The sequence below is a fragment of the Canis aureus genome, chromosome 5, assembly GCF_053574225.1.
Source record: "Canis aureus isolate CA01 chromosome 5, VMU_Caureus_v.1.0, whole genome shotgun sequence".
In the NCBI taxonomy this organism is placed as follows: domain Eukaryota; kingdom Metazoa; phylum Chordata; class Mammalia; order Carnivora; family Canidae; genus Canis; species Canis aureus.
Genome location: NC_135615.1, coordinates 81,638,973 through 81,659,957, shown reverse-complemented (window position 1 = coordinate 81,659,957; position 20,985 = coordinate 81,638,973). Strand labels below are relative to the sequence as shown.

General features: G+C 54.7%; 1 protein-coding gene across 11 annotated transcripts in view; it reads left to right on the top strand.

Moving 5' to 3' along the window:
• The first annotated feature begins 1,864 nt into the window (after positions 1 to 1,864).
• The window catches only part of ARHGEF10L (Rho guanine nucleotide exchange factor 10 like), a 158,738-nt gene continuing 139,617 nt past the window's right edge, over positions 1,865 to 20,985 (top strand). For 5 of the 11 annotated variants that reach the window (XM_077899420.1, XM_077899426.1, XM_077899425.1 and 2 more), the window contains exon 1: positions 20,116 to 20,236. The gene's annotated coding sequence lies outside the window, so the exon portion shown is untranslated. Of the gene's footprint in view, positions 2,026 to 20,115; positions 20,237 to 20,985 lie in introns of those variants that run through there. The other 6 variants (XM_077899421.1, XM_077899415.1, XM_077899417.1 and 3 more) reach the window with 6 other exon arrangements.

The following is a 20,985-nucleotide window of genomic DNA, read 5'->3' as shown; positions in this document are numbered from 1 at the left end:
ATTGTGGCAGCCTCTTCCCTGGTTGGGACGAAGGGAAGGTGCTGGAATGAAGGCGAGGGTGGCCTTAGTGGACAGCACTTCTTGCAAGGCCACCGGAACCAGAACCCAGCCTTCCTGGCCCGGCACCAGGCTCCTTAAAGGGAAGTGCTCTCCCCACTGCTACTTCTGCAGGTGGAGGGGCCGCTTCTCCGCCCTCCTGCCTCTCTGCTCTCACTTCACGTCCTAATAGTAAAGACAAGGAAGCTCTAGCTACGAGGAGGGCTTCCTGCCAGCGTCAGTGACGCTGTTCTAGGTGCTTTTCATCTCATCTGATTCTTCTGCACTCCTCCTGTCCCCCCTCCCTGCTGACTCTTGCTCAGCCGCCTCCCAGGTGGGAACCCAGTGAACCCAGGCCTGTGTTTACTTTCTCCCGTGGTCCAGAACCTTTGGTCCTACCAGGGCTCGCTGAACCCTGTGTGCCTGGGGCCTGGGTGCTCCCTTGGGTAACCATTGGAACCAGAGGGTTTTGGTTTCCCTCAGCCCTTAACTCAAACTGGCCATCTTGTGCACGCTCAGTATGGCCTGGGCAAGTGTCTTATCTCTCTGAAAACTGTTTCCCTCTTTGCAAAACGGCGGCCACCTTGTTGTGAGGCTTCTGTGAAGTTATGCACAAAGAATTTTTAGATAAGGCCTGTGAGAGCCCAAACCCAGGATTATCACCATCGCCACCATCATCATCTTCATCATCCCAGGCAGGGGTCAGCCAACTGCCTCTGTAAGGCCAGAGAGCAAATATTTTTGGCTTTGCAACCCCCTATCGTGGACTGAATTCTGCTATTTTTCTCTCCAAAGCAGGCATGGACAATAAGCAAATGAGAGTGTTTGTGTTTCAGTAAAACTTTATTTGCAAAAACAAGCGACGGGCCACATTTGGCCCGAGGACTGCCGGTTTGCTGACCCCTGGTCTAAGACCTTGCTTGTCTGCCAGCGTCCCCGTAGCAGGATGTAGAGCAGGGCCCAGGCAAGGTTGGACGTGACATCCAAGTGTCCACGCGCAAACAACTGCCCCTGAGTGTTTTCAGGGCAGGGGCTCATCTACTCTTGAGACCGTGTCCTGGGTTCTCAGGGGCGCATGGTAAGAGCAGAGTGTTTGTGGGTACATGGCTTTTCCCGATGACCAGGCACTCACGCTCTTAATGAACTCAGCAGGTACGTGGCTAAAATCTAGGGGCGATTAACACGGGCAGTAAGAATCCAAATGGGGCCGGGCTTCTGAGTGTGCCATCCCGCTTCCCTGAACAGGTGTCCTTGTAATCAGAGCCACCCTTATTGTGTACCCCCCAGGAGCCAGGATGCCAGGGCCCTTTCCCTTTATGCATTTAATTCCCACAAGAACCCCGAATTATGGGGACGATCATTGTGACAGTAGGAACAAGGGGGGTACCGAGGCTTGGAGACACGAGGTCATGTGGCTGGAAAGGGCAGGCATTCAAACCTGAAGCTTTCCAACTTCAAAGCATGTTCTTTTCCACCTTCCCTGGTGAAAAGAATCCCATCCCCTGGAAGAACCTGGAATCCTCCCTTGTACCATGCCCTGTGCTCCGTCCTGGGCCAGGCGGGCAGCTGTCTGTGGTTAACCCCTCTGCTGGCACCCCTGAGAGGCCCCCACCTTTGTTCACACTTCTCCTCCCTTCCCCACCCTGGCAACTTCCTGGTTCTCCCAGGCGGCTGACGGATTGCCTGGCCTGGCCTGGCCCAGCCCTGCCCAGCCTGCTGGGTCTGACTCAGGCTAGTCCTTCCTCGTGAGCTGCTGGGGCCACCTCCTGTCCTCCTGCCTGCCCGCCTGGCAGGTCTGGCAGGTGAGTGACTCACAAGCCTGGGCCTTCTGCACGCCTGGCGCAGGGAGCTAGTGTACCCGACCCCTGGGCTCCTGCCTGCCCTGCCAGCTGCTGTGACCGACGGGACCTTTTCCTGGCAGCAGGGCCCGACCCTACCACCTGCGTGCGCCTTTCCCAAAGGGCCAGATTTGGACTGCACAGAATCCAGGTCAGATTTGGGGGGTTTTAAACATCTCTGTCCCTCCCAGAGGTGGAGGAGGATCCTTTAGAGGTCACAGGGTGTGTGTGGGGCTTCTGCTCCTGTTGACACCCTCGGGCTCCGGGACCAGGGACACCTTGCTCCCTCCCTGTTGGTGGTAGGGCCCAGGGACACCTTGTGCCAGGCTCCGCAAGGGGAGCTCTGCTGGGAGCCTCGGTGGACCCGGCCCTGACCCTGGCAGCCACCTGTGGGGCAGGTCAGAGCGATGTGGGGTTGAGGAGCACAGAGGGAGCCTGGCAGGGGTGTGGGTGCCGCGGAGGCTTTCCCTGCCTCCCTGCTCAGGGTCACAGAGTTGACCCTTGCAGCCCGCTGTGGCCTTACAGGACTCCTAGTGCAATGGCATCATTTCAAAGCTGGGGAAGCTGAGGCTCTGGGTGCAGGGAGTAGTTCTAGGTCACATGGTGAATCGGTGGCAGAGCAGGGGCCTGGGAGCTGGACCCGGCTGCCTCCTCCCTGCCCTGGGTCCATCCTCTTCCCCCAGTGCTTGCTCCCATGTTGCTGCCCCTGGGGCACCCGGTAGCCCTCTCCTGCCTCCTGCACAGGCGGGATGTTTACAGGCTTACAGGTGGCAGCATTTTAAAGGTCACCCCTGCGGTCCTGGCCCTGAGTCCCCGACAGGTGGCTGTTTAGCCACAGCTTGGGTATCCAAGCTTGCTGCTCTCGGAGGCAGCCTCTTCCCTCTGCATGGCCAGTGTCCGGCCGCGATGACATGATGCTCACTTTGTGCCCTGCGCTCTGCTAACCGACGCACGTCACTTGTGTTAACTCGTTGGGTCCTCCCAACACCCCTGCGGGGTGAGTATTAGGATTATTATTATCAGTCTTGTTCACAGCTGAGGACGCAGGCACAGAGAGGTTAAGGAACTTACGATTTCACAGCTTGGAAGAGGGGAGCTGAGATTTGCAGCCAGACAAGGCTGGCTCTGGAGCCGGCCTGAGCCCTTGGCCGCCTCGCTCTCTGCTGCCAGGGGTCCATGAGGGCACTGGGGGGCACGGCCGGGCCAGGCTTGGGAGGGGGCTGTGTGTCCCTCTGGTGGCCTCCCCAGCTCCTGGGGCTGCAAATGTCACTGCCCCAGCTTGTCTCCCCTCCCCTGCTTCAGCTCTGTGGGAGTCACTGCCCCGCGCGGTGTCCAGCACAAATGACTCTAGGGGCCCAGGGTGGGCTGTGCTGAGCCAAGAGCAGGGGTTGAAAGCAGCCGGTCCAGGACTTCAGCGCCAGACACCGCTGTCACGGGGTTGCCTGGAGCCGCCGGGGCGACGGGAGGCTGGGGGCGCGGGGGGGCCCCGGGTCGGCCTCCTTCTCTCCGCATCACCCCCGGGCCGGCCTCCGCTGGGCTCTCCCGGCTTTGTCTGACTCCGGAGTGTCCTTCGGTGACTAACCAGGGCCGCGCCTCATCCTAAAGCGCTGGACGGTTTACAAATCGAGTCTGCATCTGTTGTCCCCACGGGTCTCACGCCGGCCCAGGGTGCCGGGCGGGGCAGGAATGACAACCGAGACTGAGGGCAGAGGCTCAGAGAGCTGCGGCGACCTGCCCGAGGCCACACAGCTGCGAGAGGGCAGAGCGGCCTGCTGTCCCCTGGGGGACGCTGGTGAGGCCTGGGAGGGCGGGAACTTCCCAGGCGACCTGCCCCCAGCTCTTGGCCCAGGGACCAGGGGCTCCTGAGGCCCGGGCTACTCCTCCTCTGCCCCTTTGAGGGCTGAGTTCCTCCGGGAGCGATGGCAGCCGTCCCTCCCCCGGGTCTGCTCCCTTCGTGGGACTTTGAGGTCTTCAGCGGGGGTGACTGGTCTGGCCCCATGCACATCCCTACCACCCGGAGGCAAGAAGAGTCCCTGACGCCTCCGTCTGGCTCGTCCCCTTTAGGACAGTCACGTGGGTGGGAGGTTCCCAGGCTGATGCCATTCCGTCCTCTTCTCCTCCTCCTAGTAATAAATAATAATAATAATAATAATAATAATAATAACAGCAACGTTGCCTATCAGTAGTGCCACCGTGACTACGCTTCCATTTATCGGGCCCAGCTCTGTGCCAGGTGTCCTGCACCCCATAGCTCACTGCATCCTCCTGACAGCCCGCATTTCACCGATGAGAAAGCTGAGGCTCAGAGAGGTGGAGTCACTGGCCCGGGGTCACACAGCTGGCCAATGGCACGGAAGACACCACTCAGAAAGTCGAAAGCACCTGTCACCCAGAGTCAACACCCAAAGTCGTGTGCTAAGTTCCTGGTGCAGCCACCACCTGGGCCTGGCGTGGTTGCCTCTGGATTGTAAACTTCCCATCTGTGCCTCTGGCTGTGTGGGGACTTGAGACCCGTGGGGTCTGGTTGCTCTGCTTCTCCGTGCTATGGGACTTTGCGCCCGCCACTCACCCTCTTGGGGGTCACCCCATCTGGCTGCAGGGGCTAATTTCTTTCCTGTGATCTATCCGAGGGCTGTGAATGATAGTCGTGGCCGGGAATGCCTGTAAAACGTCGCCACAGTACGCATGCAGAGAATTAGCAGGAGGAGGGTAATTACCGAAGCAGCGTCTCCAAGTCCCCTCTGTGCCTGGGACAGCCTTGACCTTTAATCCCCGCAATTACCTTGGGATGAAGGAACTGGAGCTGAGCTCTGCAGCGGGAAGCTGAGACTTGAGACTCAGGGAAGCAAAGTCGCTCGCTCAAGGTCACAGGACTAGCAGGTGGGGAGGCAGGGATCTGAACTCGGTCTGTGTGTGCCCCAAAGTGAGCACCCCGACCCCTGATGAGAGACAGCCTCCTGGGCATGGCCCGAGGGGGGATCTTAGGGTTTCAGAGCTAATTCAAGGTGGGGATGCTCGTGGGGGCAGGTCCCCAGGAGCTCAGCAGGTGGGCCCAGGCAGGTGGGGCGGTGCTGCCCTGAAGTGAGTTCCTCCCTGCCCTGGTCAAGCCTCCTCCCACTTTGCCCTTCAGCGGAATGAGGGAGGACCTCCTCCCCCATCATTCCTTGTCTCAAAGACAGAGGCGGCTCTTGTACCAGGAGGACCGGAAAATAGGGAGGTCTCCTGGCCGTGCTGGGACCTGCTCGGCAGGTAACCCTGACTCTCGTCCTGGACCAGCCAACCCCAGCTCAGCCACCAGACAGAGCCTTCTGATGCCCCCGGCAGAGGGAGGGAGGCAACCGGCACCCCTGCCCCGCTCGCCCCTCCCCTCTCCCGTCTTATCCTATCCCCTGGATCTTCAGAGCATTGTCATAATTAAATCTGACAACCATTCATTCTATCTGATATAAGGGCTTCCAAAGTCATGGTTTGAGGCAGGCAGAGGGTGGGAAGGGGACCTTGGGCTACAGCCAGGAGGCTGCCCCTGCCCTTGTTCCATTCTTCAAGCCCTGTATGACCTCGAGCAAATCCTTCGTCCTCCTGGGCCTCAGTTACCCCTCTGTGGGTGGAGCGGATTGGCTTGGATCATTCCTAAGGGCCCTTTCAGCTCTGAAAGTCTCCCAATTGCTCAGGCGGAAGGCCCCAAGGTGCCCTCTGGGCTCTTTGCCAGCCATCCCTCCTCCCCAGTGGCCACAAGGCCCGGGAGCACAGGAATGCGGGAAGCTCGAGTTCACTTCTGATGCGTGGCGGACTGGCAAGGACTGGACTGACCACCATAAAAACCTGTTCCTATTGGGTCTGGCCAATCCCAGAATAAATCCGGGATGCCTGTGTTTGCCCAGCTGCAGAGAGAGCCCTCCCATGGCCCTTTCCACCTTGTTGGGGGTGGGGTGGGGGACTATGGACTTTGGAGTCAGATTGAGTTCAAATCCCGGATCTGTCCCCTCTGATGTGTGAGCTTGGGTGATTCACTTGGTCTTGGTTTGTACATCTGAAACGGCAGGTAATAATACCGAGCTCACTGTGGTGTTGTGCAGGCCGTGTAGGCTGCCGTGTGTCATCCCCGGCTGAGCACTTGGCCTGGAAGGGCATGTCGCTGACCCCAGTGCCATCCCAGTCCCTGATGTCCCACAAACAAATAAAGCTCCAGAATGGCAGGATGCCTCACCGAGCTGCCCAGAACCGTAATGCCATGTTCCACGCAGATGAGCAGATGTGTCCGGGCGTGCTTTATGATGGTGATGCAGTGCTTTATGGTCTTTTCTCTTTCTCAAAATTTCTCTGGAAGCTACAAAACTGGGCCACATGCCTCGGTAGCTGCTCTCCTGAGACTTCTGGGTTCTTCATCTGTAAGCCTTGCTTTCCAAACCACAGGAAACTGGAAACCCTAGGCTCCGGCCGGGGCATAGGGGGCAGGAGAGCAGCCTGGTTCCCATGGATCTCTCCCTAGAGTCCAGCTGAAGGGCTCTAGCCACTGAGCAGAACTCGTAAGAGATGGGGGCTGGCGGGTCAGCCTGAGATCTCTTAAATTAACTGCAGAACAAGAGCCCTAAAGCTCAGAGCTCCTGGTGGGTGCTCCAGGATTCTGAGGTAGCACCCAGGGACTAGTTTGGGGTTGACTGACCAGACCCCAGGTCTGGCACAGCTCTGTTCCTAGGCCCAGTCCTGGAGCCACAGGCCGGGGAGTTTGCTACACTGGGCACATTTTGCGGTTGCCCCTGATTCAGAGACATGTGGTTTGGGGATGGAGCAGATGAAATTCCCTGCGAAGTGGTGATTTCTGGGAAGGGAGAACATGCTTGATCAGACTACACACTCCTGATTTTATTAAGCTGTCTCAAAGCTCGTCAACTGGCACTTCTTTTTCCTTTTCCCTAAAAATCAGCATACTGTTCCCTGCTTTCCCTGGAGTCCTGGCCAGGGGATTTTCCAGTTAGCAGAGAAACTGTATCCAGCTTCCTCCTGCTTCACTGAGTGGGGGTGGTATTGTCCTCTAGCCCTTTTTTATCTTGTTTTTGTTTGTTTGTTTTAAGATTTCATTTATTTACTCATGAGAGACACAGAGAGAAAGAGAGGCAGAGACACAGGCAGAGGGAGAAGCAGGCTCCATGCAGGGAGCCCAATGTGGGACTCGATCCCAGGTCCCCAGGGTCACGCCCTGGGCCGAAGGCAGTGCTAAACCCACTGAGCCACCCGGGCTGCCCTTATCTTGTTTTTAAATTATATTTGTCCATCCCTCCATCATTCATCCGTCTATCCACCTCTCCATCATCCATCCATCCATGTGTCCATCCATCCATCACCTATCCATCCATCTGTCCATCTATCATCCAATGGTCCATCGAACCATTTGTCCATTTATCTATTATCTATCCATCCATCTATCCAACCAGTCATCTATCAAGCAATGGTTCACCCATCTATCCATTATCCAATGAGCCACCCATCATTCATGAATTTATGTGTCCGTCCACCCATCTCTTCACGTGTCCATCCATCCAACCATCATCCATCATTCAACAATCTATCCATCCATTTATCTGTCCATCCACTCTTCCAACCATATATCCATCCATTTACTTACAGACTGTGCACTGAGTATCTATTCTGTTCTTGGCACTGTATCCTAGGGATAACAACTTTGTGCAAAACAGACATGATCCTGCCCTCAGACAGGTTGTAGGATAGCAAGGGAGACAGACAATTTAAGAAGCAAAAGAATACTTTGTGCTCCAGCCGTATTGTCTCTGTTTATCAGTTTTCTTAGGTGCTGCATGGGATGATGGCAGTACCTGTTTCATGGGATTATTGTGAAGATTTGATGAGGTTATATGGGTAAAGTGTTGGCTCAGTGCCTGGCATGTAATAAATGCTCAATAAATGTTAGCTATGATGATAATGTTGACCAGGGTCACAATGAAGATGATGATGATTAAGGTCACCTAAGCAGGGCCTGGCACTAACCAAGCAACCACATGTATGCTTGAGCTGTTCTGGGCAGGCCGGCTTTCTTAGCAGCCGCAGAAGGTAATAGGGGAAGGGTAATGAAGGACAGGCCCCATGCCAGCTTCTCAGGGTGGGGCATGGGTGCTGGCTGTGCCTTCTGGAGGCAGGAAATGTGGGTCTGAGGGCTCCCTGGGGGAGTCTGAGCCAAAAATAGCTGCCTGGCTGGTTTGCCCAGTTAGGAATTGGTAGTGAAGCTTCTCAGGGCAAAATAAGCCATGACACTAGCAACTGTAGTTTGCCTTTGCAGGGGCTGGGGTAGGCTGTCTGGAAGCTCCCAGAAGTGAAGGAAACCAGCAGAAGTAGGGATGTTCCCCAGCACTGGAGCTCTAGGCGGGGTGGGGGTGGGGTAGTCAAAAGTGGTCATGCCCCTGGGGCTGATGGGGGCCAGGGCACATCAGTCTTACTTGTCACTATGCCTCCAGCTCCTGCAATGGTGACAGGCACATCTCAGGCACTTATTTGAGGGCACATCTGAGAGTATTTGTCCAATGCACACCGGGACTCCATTGGGATAATCTGATTTAACAATCATGCTGGCTTACCTGGAAGAAGCAGTGATTCTGGAACCAGAGAGAAGTGGGTCATAGCCTGACACCCCCACTTACCAGCTCTGGGGAACCATGGATAAGACACTAACCCTGTCTGAGCCCAATTTCTCCATCTGCAAAATAGGAATTGCAATATTGGCATTGAGGGTTGTTGTGTAGGTGGGAGATGGTGAAGGGCTTGGAACGCCCCCAGTAAGGAGCACCTGCTGTGGTCATCATCCATGCATCTGGGGTGACAGAGTTGTGAGCCAGGACTGGTGCAGCTTGAGTATCTGCTGAACCCCACATTTGAAGTTTTGGGAAGGGGTGGTAGGATAGAGTCGGATAGACCTGGAATCCATTGCTTACTTGTGTGACCTTAGGTAAGCTATTTATTTCCCAAGCTTCTGTTCCATCTGTCAGAAAGGGGATCTTTTTTTTTTTTTAAGTATTTAATTTACTTATTTGAAAGAGAAAGCCACAGACAGAGCATGAGCAGAGGGGGAGAGGTAGAGGGAGAGGGAGAAGCAGACCCCCTGCTGAGCATGGAGCCAGACAGGATGCTGGGCTCAATCCCAGAACCCTGGGATCATGACCTGAGCCGAAGGCAGATGCTTAACTGACTGAGCCACCCAGATGCCCCAGAAAGGGGATCGTGAGAGCAGCCATTCTATAGAGTACCTGCAAGAGTAAATGGGATTGTGCATGAAGAAGAGCACAGGGCCTGGCGTGTTGTATGTGCTCAGGAAAGGGGGGTGTGGTCACCAAGGGAAGGGGCTCTGGTCCCTCCCTGATAGGCTGGGGCTCCCTTCCAACGTGGCCCACACCCACCGCAGCGTATCTCTGCTGACACATTGGGCAGGTCTCCGAAGGTGCTGATTTCCAGGAAAAAAACCTAAGGAAACCATTTGCCTTAACCTCTTGGGTTCCATGGGGGCAGGTGTCCAGTGATCATAACCGGGGGCTACGCGGTATGGGGGAAGGAACAGAGACGTAAGATTAAAATCCCAGCTTCTCCACTCTCCCACTGTGTGACCGTGGGCACGTCACCTCACTTCTCTGGGGTTTTTTTTTTCTTTATTCATAAAATGACAAAGCTTGCAGGGTTTCCTGGAGGCCGAGCCCACAGCGGGCCTCTGTAATGGGGGTGATTTGTGCAGGCTCCTTGGAAGGCGAGGGAGTAGATGTTAATGAACGCTGGGGCTGGCCCAACAATCCAGTCTATAAACCTCCTGCCTGCAGCTTCTGGTGCGTTGCTAATGGGAGTTTATGTGAAGGACACAGTGGGATAAGGGCCCATTGTTCTGTGTGGGGACGGTTTTATGACTCTTAGAAAGCGTCTTTCATCTGGGAGACCGGGGAGCTTATGGAACCTCCCAGCCCTGGGCGGTGAAACTGGGGGACGCTGAAGGTTTCTGGGGCTGGTGCCAGGCTGCAGCCAGGGCCAGGCCCTCTTGCTGCAGCCGGGGCAGCTGGCGGGGGCTGAGGGCCCCTTGGAGTGGCACTGCAGCGCCTCCCTGTCCCCAGGCCCGCGGGACCTTCCCTCCTGCAGATCTTCTTTCTGGCCTGGCCAGGTGTGCTTGGAGAGGCTGGAGGCTCCCGGGGTCCCCTCGGGGGTTCCCTCCCTGCTCCCCCTCCTCAGCAGCCTATTTTTATCCTTATGGATGAAGATCCTTCCAGAATGGGCCTTGGGCCCTGTGTGCTGTCAGCTGACCAGCAACTCTCATGCCCGGATGCCTGGCCTGGCACCCTGAGCCTTGGGTAGGGGCAGTAACCTGATGCCAGGAAGCTAAGACCTTGTCTCCTTGTCCTCTCTGGCTCCTTGGCCAGGCCCCAAGCAGAGAAATCCAACCTCCCCTGGCTCAGCAGATGGCCCCAGGCCTTCTGTCTGTTTATCCCCGTGGAGGCGACAGATGCCCCGAGGTATGGGTGAGGCTGGCTTCCTCCTGTAGACCAGGCTGGTGCACCGCGCCCATGGGGTCTGGGCTGATGGGCAGAGGATCTGTATGGGGGTCACCCTTGCCTCGGACGCCTCTGGCTGGGACTCCCCTCCTCCCCTTTTCTACTTTGGGAGGTACACGAAGGCTAGAGCAGGGCACTGGGGTATCTCGTGCCTGAAGTGGCCCCAGAATCCCCTTCCCCCCGCTGCAAAGCCCTACCTGAATAGCAAACCCTCACTGACTTCTCTGCTTTCAAGGGGGACAAAATCCCTTCGGGCAAATACAAGTGAGGGGGCTTTGTCAGAACACAGGAGGCCACTCTGATGGACATTCAGGGCTTTGTGCCTCAGTTTCCTCATCTCAAAAATGAGGGTAAAAGTACCTGCCTTTATTTATTTTTTTTTACCTGCCTTTTTTTAATTTAACTTTTTGGTTATTTATTTATTCAGAGAAAATGAGCAGGGGGAGGGGGAGAGGGAGAGGGAGGAAGAGAATCTCCAGCAGACTCCGTGCTGAGCAGGGAGCCCGACGTGGGGCTCGATCTCACCACCCTGAGATCGTGGCCTGAGCTGAAATCAAGAGTCGGATGCTCAACTGACTGAGCCACCCAGGCGCCCCTGAAACTACCTACTTTATAAGGTTGCTGTGAGGATAAAATGAGTAAGGTGTAAGGTAACACACCGAGCCTGCTGTAGAAAGTGCTATGTTAGCATTTGCTCTTATTTTTATTGTGAACACCGTCCAGGGCTTTATGGTCTCTGCCTCACTATCTTTTACTCTATACTCCTGATTTTTTTTTTTTTTTTTTTTGGCTTTCCTATGACATTTCTGATCCCCCTGGAGCCTGGGTTTGAACACGGCTGTGGTTCCTTGCAGCATGAATGCTGGCTCTGGCCCTGCACGATTTTTCAGGGCTCAGCATCCATGCTCATTTGACTGACTCAGTCTCTCACCTGTCCCATTTCAAATTCCTGGGAGGAACGAGCTGAGTGGCCGGGCTTCAGTCAGACGTTCACCCTCTCACCCAATCAGCCCTGCTGGGCAGGAGAGCGCTGCCAGGACCCATGGGGGTGTAGGGAGGCACATCCTGGCATGTCTACCCCAGCCTCTTCAGAGGCTCTATCAGAGCAGCAGAAGAACTGTGAACAGTGGTTTGGGTTTTTTTCTCTTTTTTCTTTTTTTCCTGCCAACTCACAGGGGCGTTCCCGGGGGTGTTTCTAGGTGATCAGGACAAGCTTTCAGAACTCCTGCAGCTGGCACTTGGATCCTGTCTGGCTCACAAATTATCGGCCCTTTTACAATTTGAAATTGTCATCAGTATTAAAAATCAAGAGATAGGGATGCCTGGGTGGCTCAGGGGTTGAGCATCTGCCTTTGGCCCAGGGCGTGATCCTGGAGTTCCGGGATTGAGTCCCACGTCGGGCTCCCTGCATGGAGCCCGCTTCTCCCTCTGCTGTGTCTCTGCCTCTCTCTCTCTCTCTGTGTCTCCCATGAATAAATAAAATATTAAAATAAATAAATAAATAAAAATCAAGGGATTTGATATAGAAATCTGGACTTCTGGCTTCTCTTGGGGGGAAAAATAAAGAGAAAACTCTGGGGACACCGAGCATAGACACACAGTATCAATTAGAATTGGAATTGCCAGGGCAGCCCCGGTGGCACAGCGGTTTAGCACCACCTGCAGCCCAGGGCGTGATCCTGGAGACCCTGGATTGAGTCCCACGTCAGGCTGTTTGTATGATGCCTGCTTCTCCCTCTGCCTGTGTCTGTGCTTCTCTCTCTCTGTCTCTATGAATAAATAAGTTAAAAATCTTAAAAAAGAAAAAGAATTGGAATTGCCCCTTCCACTGGGGGCATGTGCTTTCCAGGCACTCGGGGGTCCCCCCTTCACCTTGAGGTGTCTCCAGTCTTGAAGCTTAGTAACAGTTGTCGGGGCACATCCAGTCTGCTTCTCCCATTGCTGTTCCCTACCTGCCCCCGCAATGTGCTGGAATTTGCCACCTTACTCTATACTCCAGAAACGAGAATTGCACAAAGAAAAAGAATTACCTAGCTCTCCGAAACTTAGGAACACATGTATGAGCCCAGTTCTGTGCCAAACAGCCCACAAATAGGATCTCATTTATTCTACTCCACGACCATGAGGCAGGTATCAGTACTTTCACTCACTCCCACTCTACAAATGGTGAAACTGAGACCTTAAGAAGACACGATGTGCTAGAGATCGGCCCAGGCCATCTGGCTGTGGAAACAACTGTAAAGTGACAGACAGGCTGCGGGTACAGTGCATTTCATTTCCCTCGGAGGCATCTGAGAGGAAACTGCCGACTCGTCACTCCTTTGGGTATTTGGTGTGTATTTCCTACAGCCAAGGACATGCCCCTCCACCACCGTGATACAACCGGCCACATCAGGAAATGCACACGACGCATTCCCACCATGTCATCCTCAGCCCCTGCTGAGTCTCACCAGCTGTCCCAGTAATGGCCTTTATGCTGAAACGCTCCAGTTCAGAACGACACGTGGCATTTAGTGGTCCCGTCTCTGATTTCCTTCAGTCTGGAAAAGTTCCTTGGTCTTTCCTTGACTTTTGTGACCTGCGCATTTTGGGAGATGTTTAGAGGAACGTCCCTCAATTTGGGTTTGTGTGATGTTCGCTCAGCATTGTGTTGCGTCCTTCTCCAACCACGGAAGGACGCTCACGGTGTCCAAAAATCCCCCTGCTGGTCATGTTCCCAGTTTGGCCACTTGGGTGATGAAGGATCTGCGAAGCTGCTCTTTTTCCATAAAAAAAAAAAAAAAAAAGGTTGTGAGGAAGTATTTTGTGGGGAAGTGCTTTGAGACAGGGTAAATAGCCATTCCTAGCCTTCCGTGTGCTCATTTGCTTAGTTACTTGTCACATCAGTATGGACTCTTGGTTTCCCATTATATTCAATAGGAGGTAAATCCTAATCATCATTATTTTTTCTAATGGTCCAACTGCCCTCGGTTTGGTGAGTGGGAGCCTCTGTGAACTGGTTTCTTTGTCATTCTGTTATGCTCCTGTCACTTTTTGAGCAATTTATCAGTTTCGGGCCCCCGGCTATATTACAGGCTCAAATGTCCTTCCCCTGGGGATGAGCCATTTCTCCAAGAAGCTCTGGATCCCTTGAGTGGAGAATGGTATTTAGGAACCACGATCTGGCTGCTGAGTGTGCTCATTGCTATTGGGTGTCCCTGCTCCCAGGCCTTCGTGGTGGACAGACTGAGGAGCTCACGCTAACGCTTCCCATTCCAGCCCAACACCACACAGGTCATTGGACTTTTCTTCCTTTCTGTATATATAAATTTGCTTCTCGAACAAGGAGAATCCCAACAGTTGAAGCTCTTGACCACTGCTATATTAGGCTGCCTCTCATTAATAAGAGTTGGTATCAAATAGCTTATTTATCTAATTTTGTCAGTGGGAAGTTGAAAACTCTCTGCTAGGCTGTATTCACTTGATCCTTCAAAGTTCTGTGAAGATAGAAGAAGGCACTAGTAGGATTATTGTTCCTACTTTACGGGCAGTGGGACAGGGAGAAAGAGGTTGAGGACTGCTTTCCAGAGATCTTAGGGTGGGAGAGCTCTGTATCACATTTGTGTCCAGCCCCCTGGACATGAGCATCCATCCCCTTCCTGTGGCTGTTTTGGGAGAACTTTGAGGACACATCCCCAAGACAAGGAGCTGCCCAGACTGATCTTTCCCTGACACTCAAGCCCCGTAAAGTGATAGCTCAGAGAAGTCAAGTTTCCTTCTTTACCTGAGTTCCCAGACCCCTTCTGCCTGTGGCTGTGCCTTTGACCTCAGCTTGTTTCCCCACAAATGCAGGTCTTGGGTTGGGGAGGAACCTGGAAGGCTTGAAGAGGAGGTGGTTGCTCAGTGCATCCCAGCCCCTTTCAGGATGCCAGTCCTACCGAACAGGGGCAGGAGTCATGGGAGGGGAGTTTCATCTCAGTAAGGTAAATTGTATTGCCTTTTTTCATAATCAAAGTGTAACCCAGTCTCTCTTCGATAATAGCCTGGTCATGATTGGTTTGATGGTGTAGTACATAAGGACTGACCTCTTTCTGCACGCTCTCCATTCATACTTCCTGGGTGAGCGTGGTGTCTGGGCTTGGAAAGTCCGCTTTCCTATCTGCTCACTTCCTTTTTGACCTGCTATGGGGTTGGGCTGGTGGAAGAGGGGCCTGGGCTGGAAGGCAGAGGCAGGAGCCCTGGGTTCCCACCCTGATTTTGCTACTGACTTGCTAGGCAACCTTGGGCACATCACTTAGCCTCTCTGGCCAGTGGCAAACACCACCCCTGTCCTCCCTGCTTCCCTCTTCCCCAGGTCAACGGTGGAGACAAGGCCAAAGGGAGTCCTAGTCCCATCTGGATGTATCATTAATGGATATGCTTATACAATAAACCCTGCACCCACCAGAATGTTCAGCAAGTGGGAAATTCTGGTTAATTGAATGTTCTGGGACATGGAAATGTTCCCAGAAATTCTTTTTGTTCCTTTTGTGGCCACTGAAAACCATTCACTGGTCTATTTAGCAAATATTTGTCTCGTGCCTGTGCTCTACCAGGCTCTGTCCCAGGTGGTGGGGAGGCACCGTGAATGAGACAGCAGAGTCCCAGCCTGTGAGGACTCATAGTCTGGGAGGAAACGTGCCCAAACGCAGTGGACCCTGGAACAGCACAGGGGTTAGGGACTCCGATCCCCTGTACGGTAGAAAATCTGCATACAACTTTTTAAAAAAGATTTTATTTATTTATTTGAGAGACAGTGAGTGAGAGAAAGCAGGGGGAGGGAGAGGAAGAAGCAGGCTCCCGCTGAGCAGGGAGCCGGATGCAGGGCTCCATCCCAGGACCCTGGGGTCACGACCCAAGCAGAAGGCAGAAGGCTCAATGACTGGGCCGTCCGGGCATCCCCTGCATCCGACTTTCGACTCCCCCGAAACAACTGCCAACAGCCTACCATTGACCAGGGAACAGTCATAGCGATGACATGAACTGTCAACGTATTTGGTACGTTTTATGCATTATATACTGCCTTCTTAAAATTACGGAGGCTAGAGAAAATAAATTTTTTTTTAAAGATTTTATGTATTTATTCATGAGAGAGACAGAGACACAGGCAGAGGGAGAAGCAGGCTCCACGCAGGGAGCCGATGTGGGACTCGATTCTGGGTCTCCAGGATCACACCCTGGGCCGAAGGCAGCACTAAACCGCTGAGCCACCCAGGGATCCCCAAGAAAAGAAAATGTTAATGGAAAATCATAAGGAAAAGATATTTTTACTGAAAAAATTCATGTATAAGTAAACGTGCCCCATTCAAACCTGTGTTTCGCAAGAGTCAACTGTACACCACGGGACACGGTAGGATGGTTGCCCTGAGGGGACCGTAGGATGCTGTGGGAGGCCTGGAGTCCAGCCTGGGGCCCCTAGAGAAGAGATCCTTGACCGTGAGAAGGTGTTATTGGTTGAGAGCCTCAGACAGCTTTAGCCAGTGTGTCCAGGTGGGGGTGGGGATGGGCGGTGGGAACAGCATGGGCAAAGCTTAGAACACGAAGCTGGGGAGGAGAGAGAAGGGGTGTGTGTTGGGAAGCGAGATGGTGGAGAGAGCAGGGATGCAGGAAGGTGAGGGCTGCAGGCTCACGTAGGCTCCAGGACGTGTTTCTTGATGCGGTTCTCTCTCCTAAAAGTAGAATGCAGAGGAAAAACCGAATGAAAACACTATTTCCCAGAGGAGGGGCCTCCAAGTTGGAGGGGGTGCCCCAGGGCTGGGGGGGCTGGTAGCAGGCAGAGAAACACAGCTCTGTGTAAAGGGCCACCACTCCCTAGAGCTCGCGGGGTGTGGTCCCGGGGATGGGGGCGATCAAGGGCCTGGCATTATCAGATCTTCGGGTGTTTTGAGAAGCTAGCAATCTGTTTTTTTATGGGAAATCTCCCAGTTGTGAAATATTGGTGGCCAGCGACCAAAAACAAAACCACTGTGGGCAAAACACCACGCTTCTGCAGGCTCCGTTTGCTCTATGAGCTGGGGGGTTGCGACCCTGCGTCCAGAGGGGTCTATCTGATGAGGTTGAGGGTGTCCACTTAGAGTCTCTTAGGATCCTCTGATGTCGAGTGTGTCCCTCACTGGGGTGGGGGAGTATAATAGGGCCCTAAGGTATGACCCCGGCCCTCAGGCCATCAAGCTGGAGACAGCTCGAGTTAGAATATGTGTCCAGAGCTAACAGAACAACAGAAGCACCAACCAAAGCCCCGAGTGCCGTAGAGCTCAGAGGAGAGGCGGTCAGGGGACAGGGTCCACGTGGAGAGGTTTCCCTGGGGGATTCTGGGCCTTCTGATGGTTCCAGGAGGGAGGGTAAACCTTAGTGCAACCAGAGAGGGAGACGGCATTTCCAGGCTGGAGGATTTGGGGGTGGGGGCGGGGAGGGCTCAGGCCCAGGAAGCAAATAAGACAGAAGAGGGGAGAGGTTGGAGCAGATCCGAAAGGCTGCGAATGTGGGTTCAAGAACTTGTACTTGGCTCTGGCTGCGCCAGCAGGACCCAAGCGTCTCAAGTCTGGCCCAAGGCTTTTTTTTTTTTAAGATTTTATTTATTTATTCATGAAAGACACACAGAGAGAAAGGCAGTGACTAGGCAGAGGGAGAAGCAGGCTCCAGGGAGGGAGCCTGATGTGGGACTCGATCCCAAGACCGCAGATCATGCCCTGAGCCAGGGGCAGGTGCCCAACCGCTGAGCCACTAGGCATCCCTGGCCCAAGGTTTTTTTTTTTTTTTTTTTTTTTTTTTTTTGCCCAAGGCTTTTAATGCTATGTCACTCACTGGACACCTGAAGATGTTCTAGCTGCTTCGCTGGTGTAGGGAAGGAAAAAAATCCTTGTGCTATTCTTCGAGCTCTAACACCAGGACTAAGAATTAAATTCACGTGAGGCAGATTAACAGGAGAAAAAACCTCAAAGTTCTTTAAATTAAATTAATTTTTAAAAAATATTATTTATTTATTTATTCATGAGAGGCAGAGACACAGGCAGAGGCAGAAGCAGGCTCCCTGTGGGGAGCCCCATGCAGGAACTCTGGGATCATGTCCTGAGCCCGAGGCAGATACTCAACCACTGAGCCACCCAGGCGTCCCTTTAAATTTTATTTTTTATTTTTCATTTTATTTTATTTTTTAAAAAAGATTTATTTATTTATTCATGAGAGACACACAGAGAGAGAAAGGCAGAGACACAGGCAGAGGGAGGAGCAGGCTCCACGCAGGAAGCCCGACATGGGACTCCATCCCGAGACTCCAGGATCAGGCCCTGGGCTGAAGGCAGGTGCTAAACCGCTGAGCCACCTGGGCTGCCCTATTTTTTATTTTTTAATTTTATTTAATTTTATTTATTTCATTTCATTTTATTTATTTATTTAATTTTATTTATTTATTTATTTATTTATTTTATTTATTTTATTTTATTTTATTTATTTTATTATTTTTTAAAGAAATCTCTGCACCCAATGTGGGGTTTGAACTTACACTCCTGACATCAACAGTCGGGGCCCTACCGACTGAGCCAGCCAGGTGCCCCAAAACTAAAGTTTTATTATGTGCCCATAGAGGTCCAGTTATGAAACTGAGACCTAAAGAAATGACCAATGCAGGCACTTTTTATACTTTTAGGTAAAGGGACAAAAAGCAAAACAAAACAAACAAACAAGCAAAAAACCCCAACCAAACCCAACAACCCCAAAACAATAAAAACTGTGAAGAATTGACTGGACAAAGAAAACTTGATTTGGGAGGGCTTCCGTTAGTAAGCAATTCTAAACAGAAATTGCGGGATGCGGTAATAGAAATTGGTAAAAAAAAATAAGTTTGTAAAAAAATAAAATTAGTAACAAGGATTGTTTATACAACCTTCTTAGCTCTCCGTTTTCCATCTCTGGTGAGAGGGATGTCTCTTTACCTCCCATACAGGGAGGGCATCTTTCACATGGGAGATTTATTTCCTGCTTTCAAGGGGACTGAGAAGGGTCTGAGCCTCTTTCTTAAACAGGTTCTCCTTATAAGTAAATTATTTAAAATAATCAATATGGGGCACCTGGGTGGCTCCGTGATTGAGCACCTGCCTTCAGCTCAGGGCCTGATCCTGGGGTCCTGGGATCGAGTCCCGCATCGGGCTCCCCGCAGGGAGCCTGCTTCTCCCTCTGCCTGTGTCTCTGCCCCTTTCTCTCTGTGCCTCTCATGAATAAATAAATAAAATCTTGAAAAAAAATTATCAATATGCCTAAGTAGCACATTTCGGGTTGGCCTGCCCTGAGCACCTACCGTGGCACTCCAGAAAACGTTCCCGTCTGCTGTCACAGCCGCTATTTTTTTCACGCCTGGAGTGGGAGATCCAGCGGGGCGGAGGGCACGCCCGTTTTGTTCACCGATGTCTCGGGAGTGCCTAGAATGGAACATAGTAAGTGCTCAACCAAGATTCACCAGCTGCTCACTATGAGCCTAGTGTTACCCCAGGCCCGGGGCCGCCGACACTCTATGAACCACTCTTAGGACGGGCTCTATGGGGCTTATGTCCTTGTGTGGAGGAGACAGACAATTAACAAACACATCCACGAATAAGATGATTTCAGAGAGCGGGGGGCCTGCGTGTGGTTTGTGTCACTGCACTGTAGTGGCCTGTTTATTGCTGCGACCTCCTAGGCCGGGAGCGCCGAGGGGGGCAGGACTGGGGGCCGCCCCGCTCCTTGTCTCATTCCTAACCCCTAAGCTGGTGCCTGGCAGAGGAAGAGGGAGCAACGCGACACAATGTGTTTGCTGGCGCTGTTGCACGAGGCAAGGCTGACAAAGATCCCAGTGTACACACACCTGTGCCCTCTGGAGGCTGCAGGACTCCTAATTACCAGCCGGGGAGTCGGGGAGTCGGGGAGTCGGGGAGTCGGCGCTGATAAGCCCGAGTGTGTGCCTTTCTGGTGGCAAATAGAGAGGTTGCAGGGCACTGTTTAGTAACAACAGGGATAATCTTAATTAACGACCTGATAACTATAATTAATCGCATCGTATCCGGAGGCCCTCTTTGGGATTCTGGGAGGGAGTGACTCGTTCGCGTTTGCGGGCTCTGGGAAGGAGGGGGGGGTGGATGGGAAGAGGGTGTGTGTGTGGGGGGGGGGCGCTGGGATCTCCGGTGCTCCGCTTCCTTGCTGGGCGAGCTTCGGCCCCATCAGTCACTCCCAGCTCGGGGAGCCTCAGTGTTCTCATCAGGAAGGTGGGGCTACACGGCTGGGGGCGTGACCTCAGGTCTCCCCGCCCCCAAGGGGGTCACAGGAGCCTCCGACCGGGGCTGGGGGGCCCCCCTCTCCCCGCCCCGGGGAATGGCTCGGCCTCCCGCGGGCGCCCCGGCAGCCGAGTCCTGGAGGGGGTCGGGGGAGCGGCGAGGGCGGGGTGCGCGCGGGGGCGGGGGCGGGGGCGGGAGGGCGCGCGGCCCCGCCCCGCGGGCCTCGGTTTCCCCTCCTGCGCCGCGCGCGGCCCGGCCGCCAGGGGTTAAGCGGTGACTTCAGCCGCGGGAGCGGGGACCGGGCGGGCGGGGGCGGCGCCGCGAGGCGCTGAGCGCGGCGGCGGGACCAGGCCGCTCGGAGGCGGCGGCGGGCGCTCTCCCGGCGGGGCCGCGACCTCGCGGGGCCGCGGGGCGCGGGGGCGCGGGGCCGGGGCCGGGGCTGGGGCTGGGGCTGGGGCTGGGGCCGCCCGGCCCTCCCTGGGCGCCCGGGCCGCCGGGGCAGCAGGGGCGCGGAGCGGCCGCCGGCGCCGTGTGAGCGGCGCGGACAACAAAGGCGCGGCCGGAGCCGGTGAGTCGGGCCGCGGGGCGCGGGAGGCCGGGGGGCGCACTGCGCAAGGCGGCCGCGCGGGGCTCGGAGGCGCCGGGGCCCCGCGGCGCGTCCCTGGCAGCGGGGCGGGTGTGTGTGTGTGTGTGTGTGTGTGTGTGTGTGTGTGTGTGTGTGTCTGTGTCTCCGGGCCCCTCCCCGCCGCCCCGGTGCGGCTGCGGGTGGGCCGGGCGGGCCCGGGGTGCGTGTGGGTCCCTTCGTCCCGGAGCCTGCGCGCCGTGGCCGGGACCGGGAGTGTGAGAGGCCCCCAGCCTGGGCTGCCCTGCGTGTGCGCGTGCGAGTGTGACTCTGTCCCCCCCCCAGCAGGCTCCCTCCCTCCCTCCCTCCCTCCTTCCCGGGGACTCCTGTGTCCTCTTTGTGCAGCAGCCTGAGAGGCAGAGACAGAGGGAGGGACAGGCCGTTCCGGGGCCTTCAGGTCCTGCTGCCGCCGTGCGGTGGGGCCACCTCTCCCTGCTGCACCCTGGGGGTCCCTGGGATTCCATGGAGTCCGGGTCGCTCCCGTCACCTCTCTTCTGGGCTGGCCTCTCCTGCCCTGGACCTCAGCCCAGAGGTGGAACAGGGTCACCCTCACAAAGGAGCGGGCGTGGGAGGAGAGGATGCCCGGTCAGCCGGAAGGCCGCGGCCAGCGGGACGAGGTCAGGCCTGCACACCCCTGAGGCAGGGTAGTGAGGCCGGGGCAGGCCTGGCTGAGGATGAAGGCGAGCCTCCTGGCC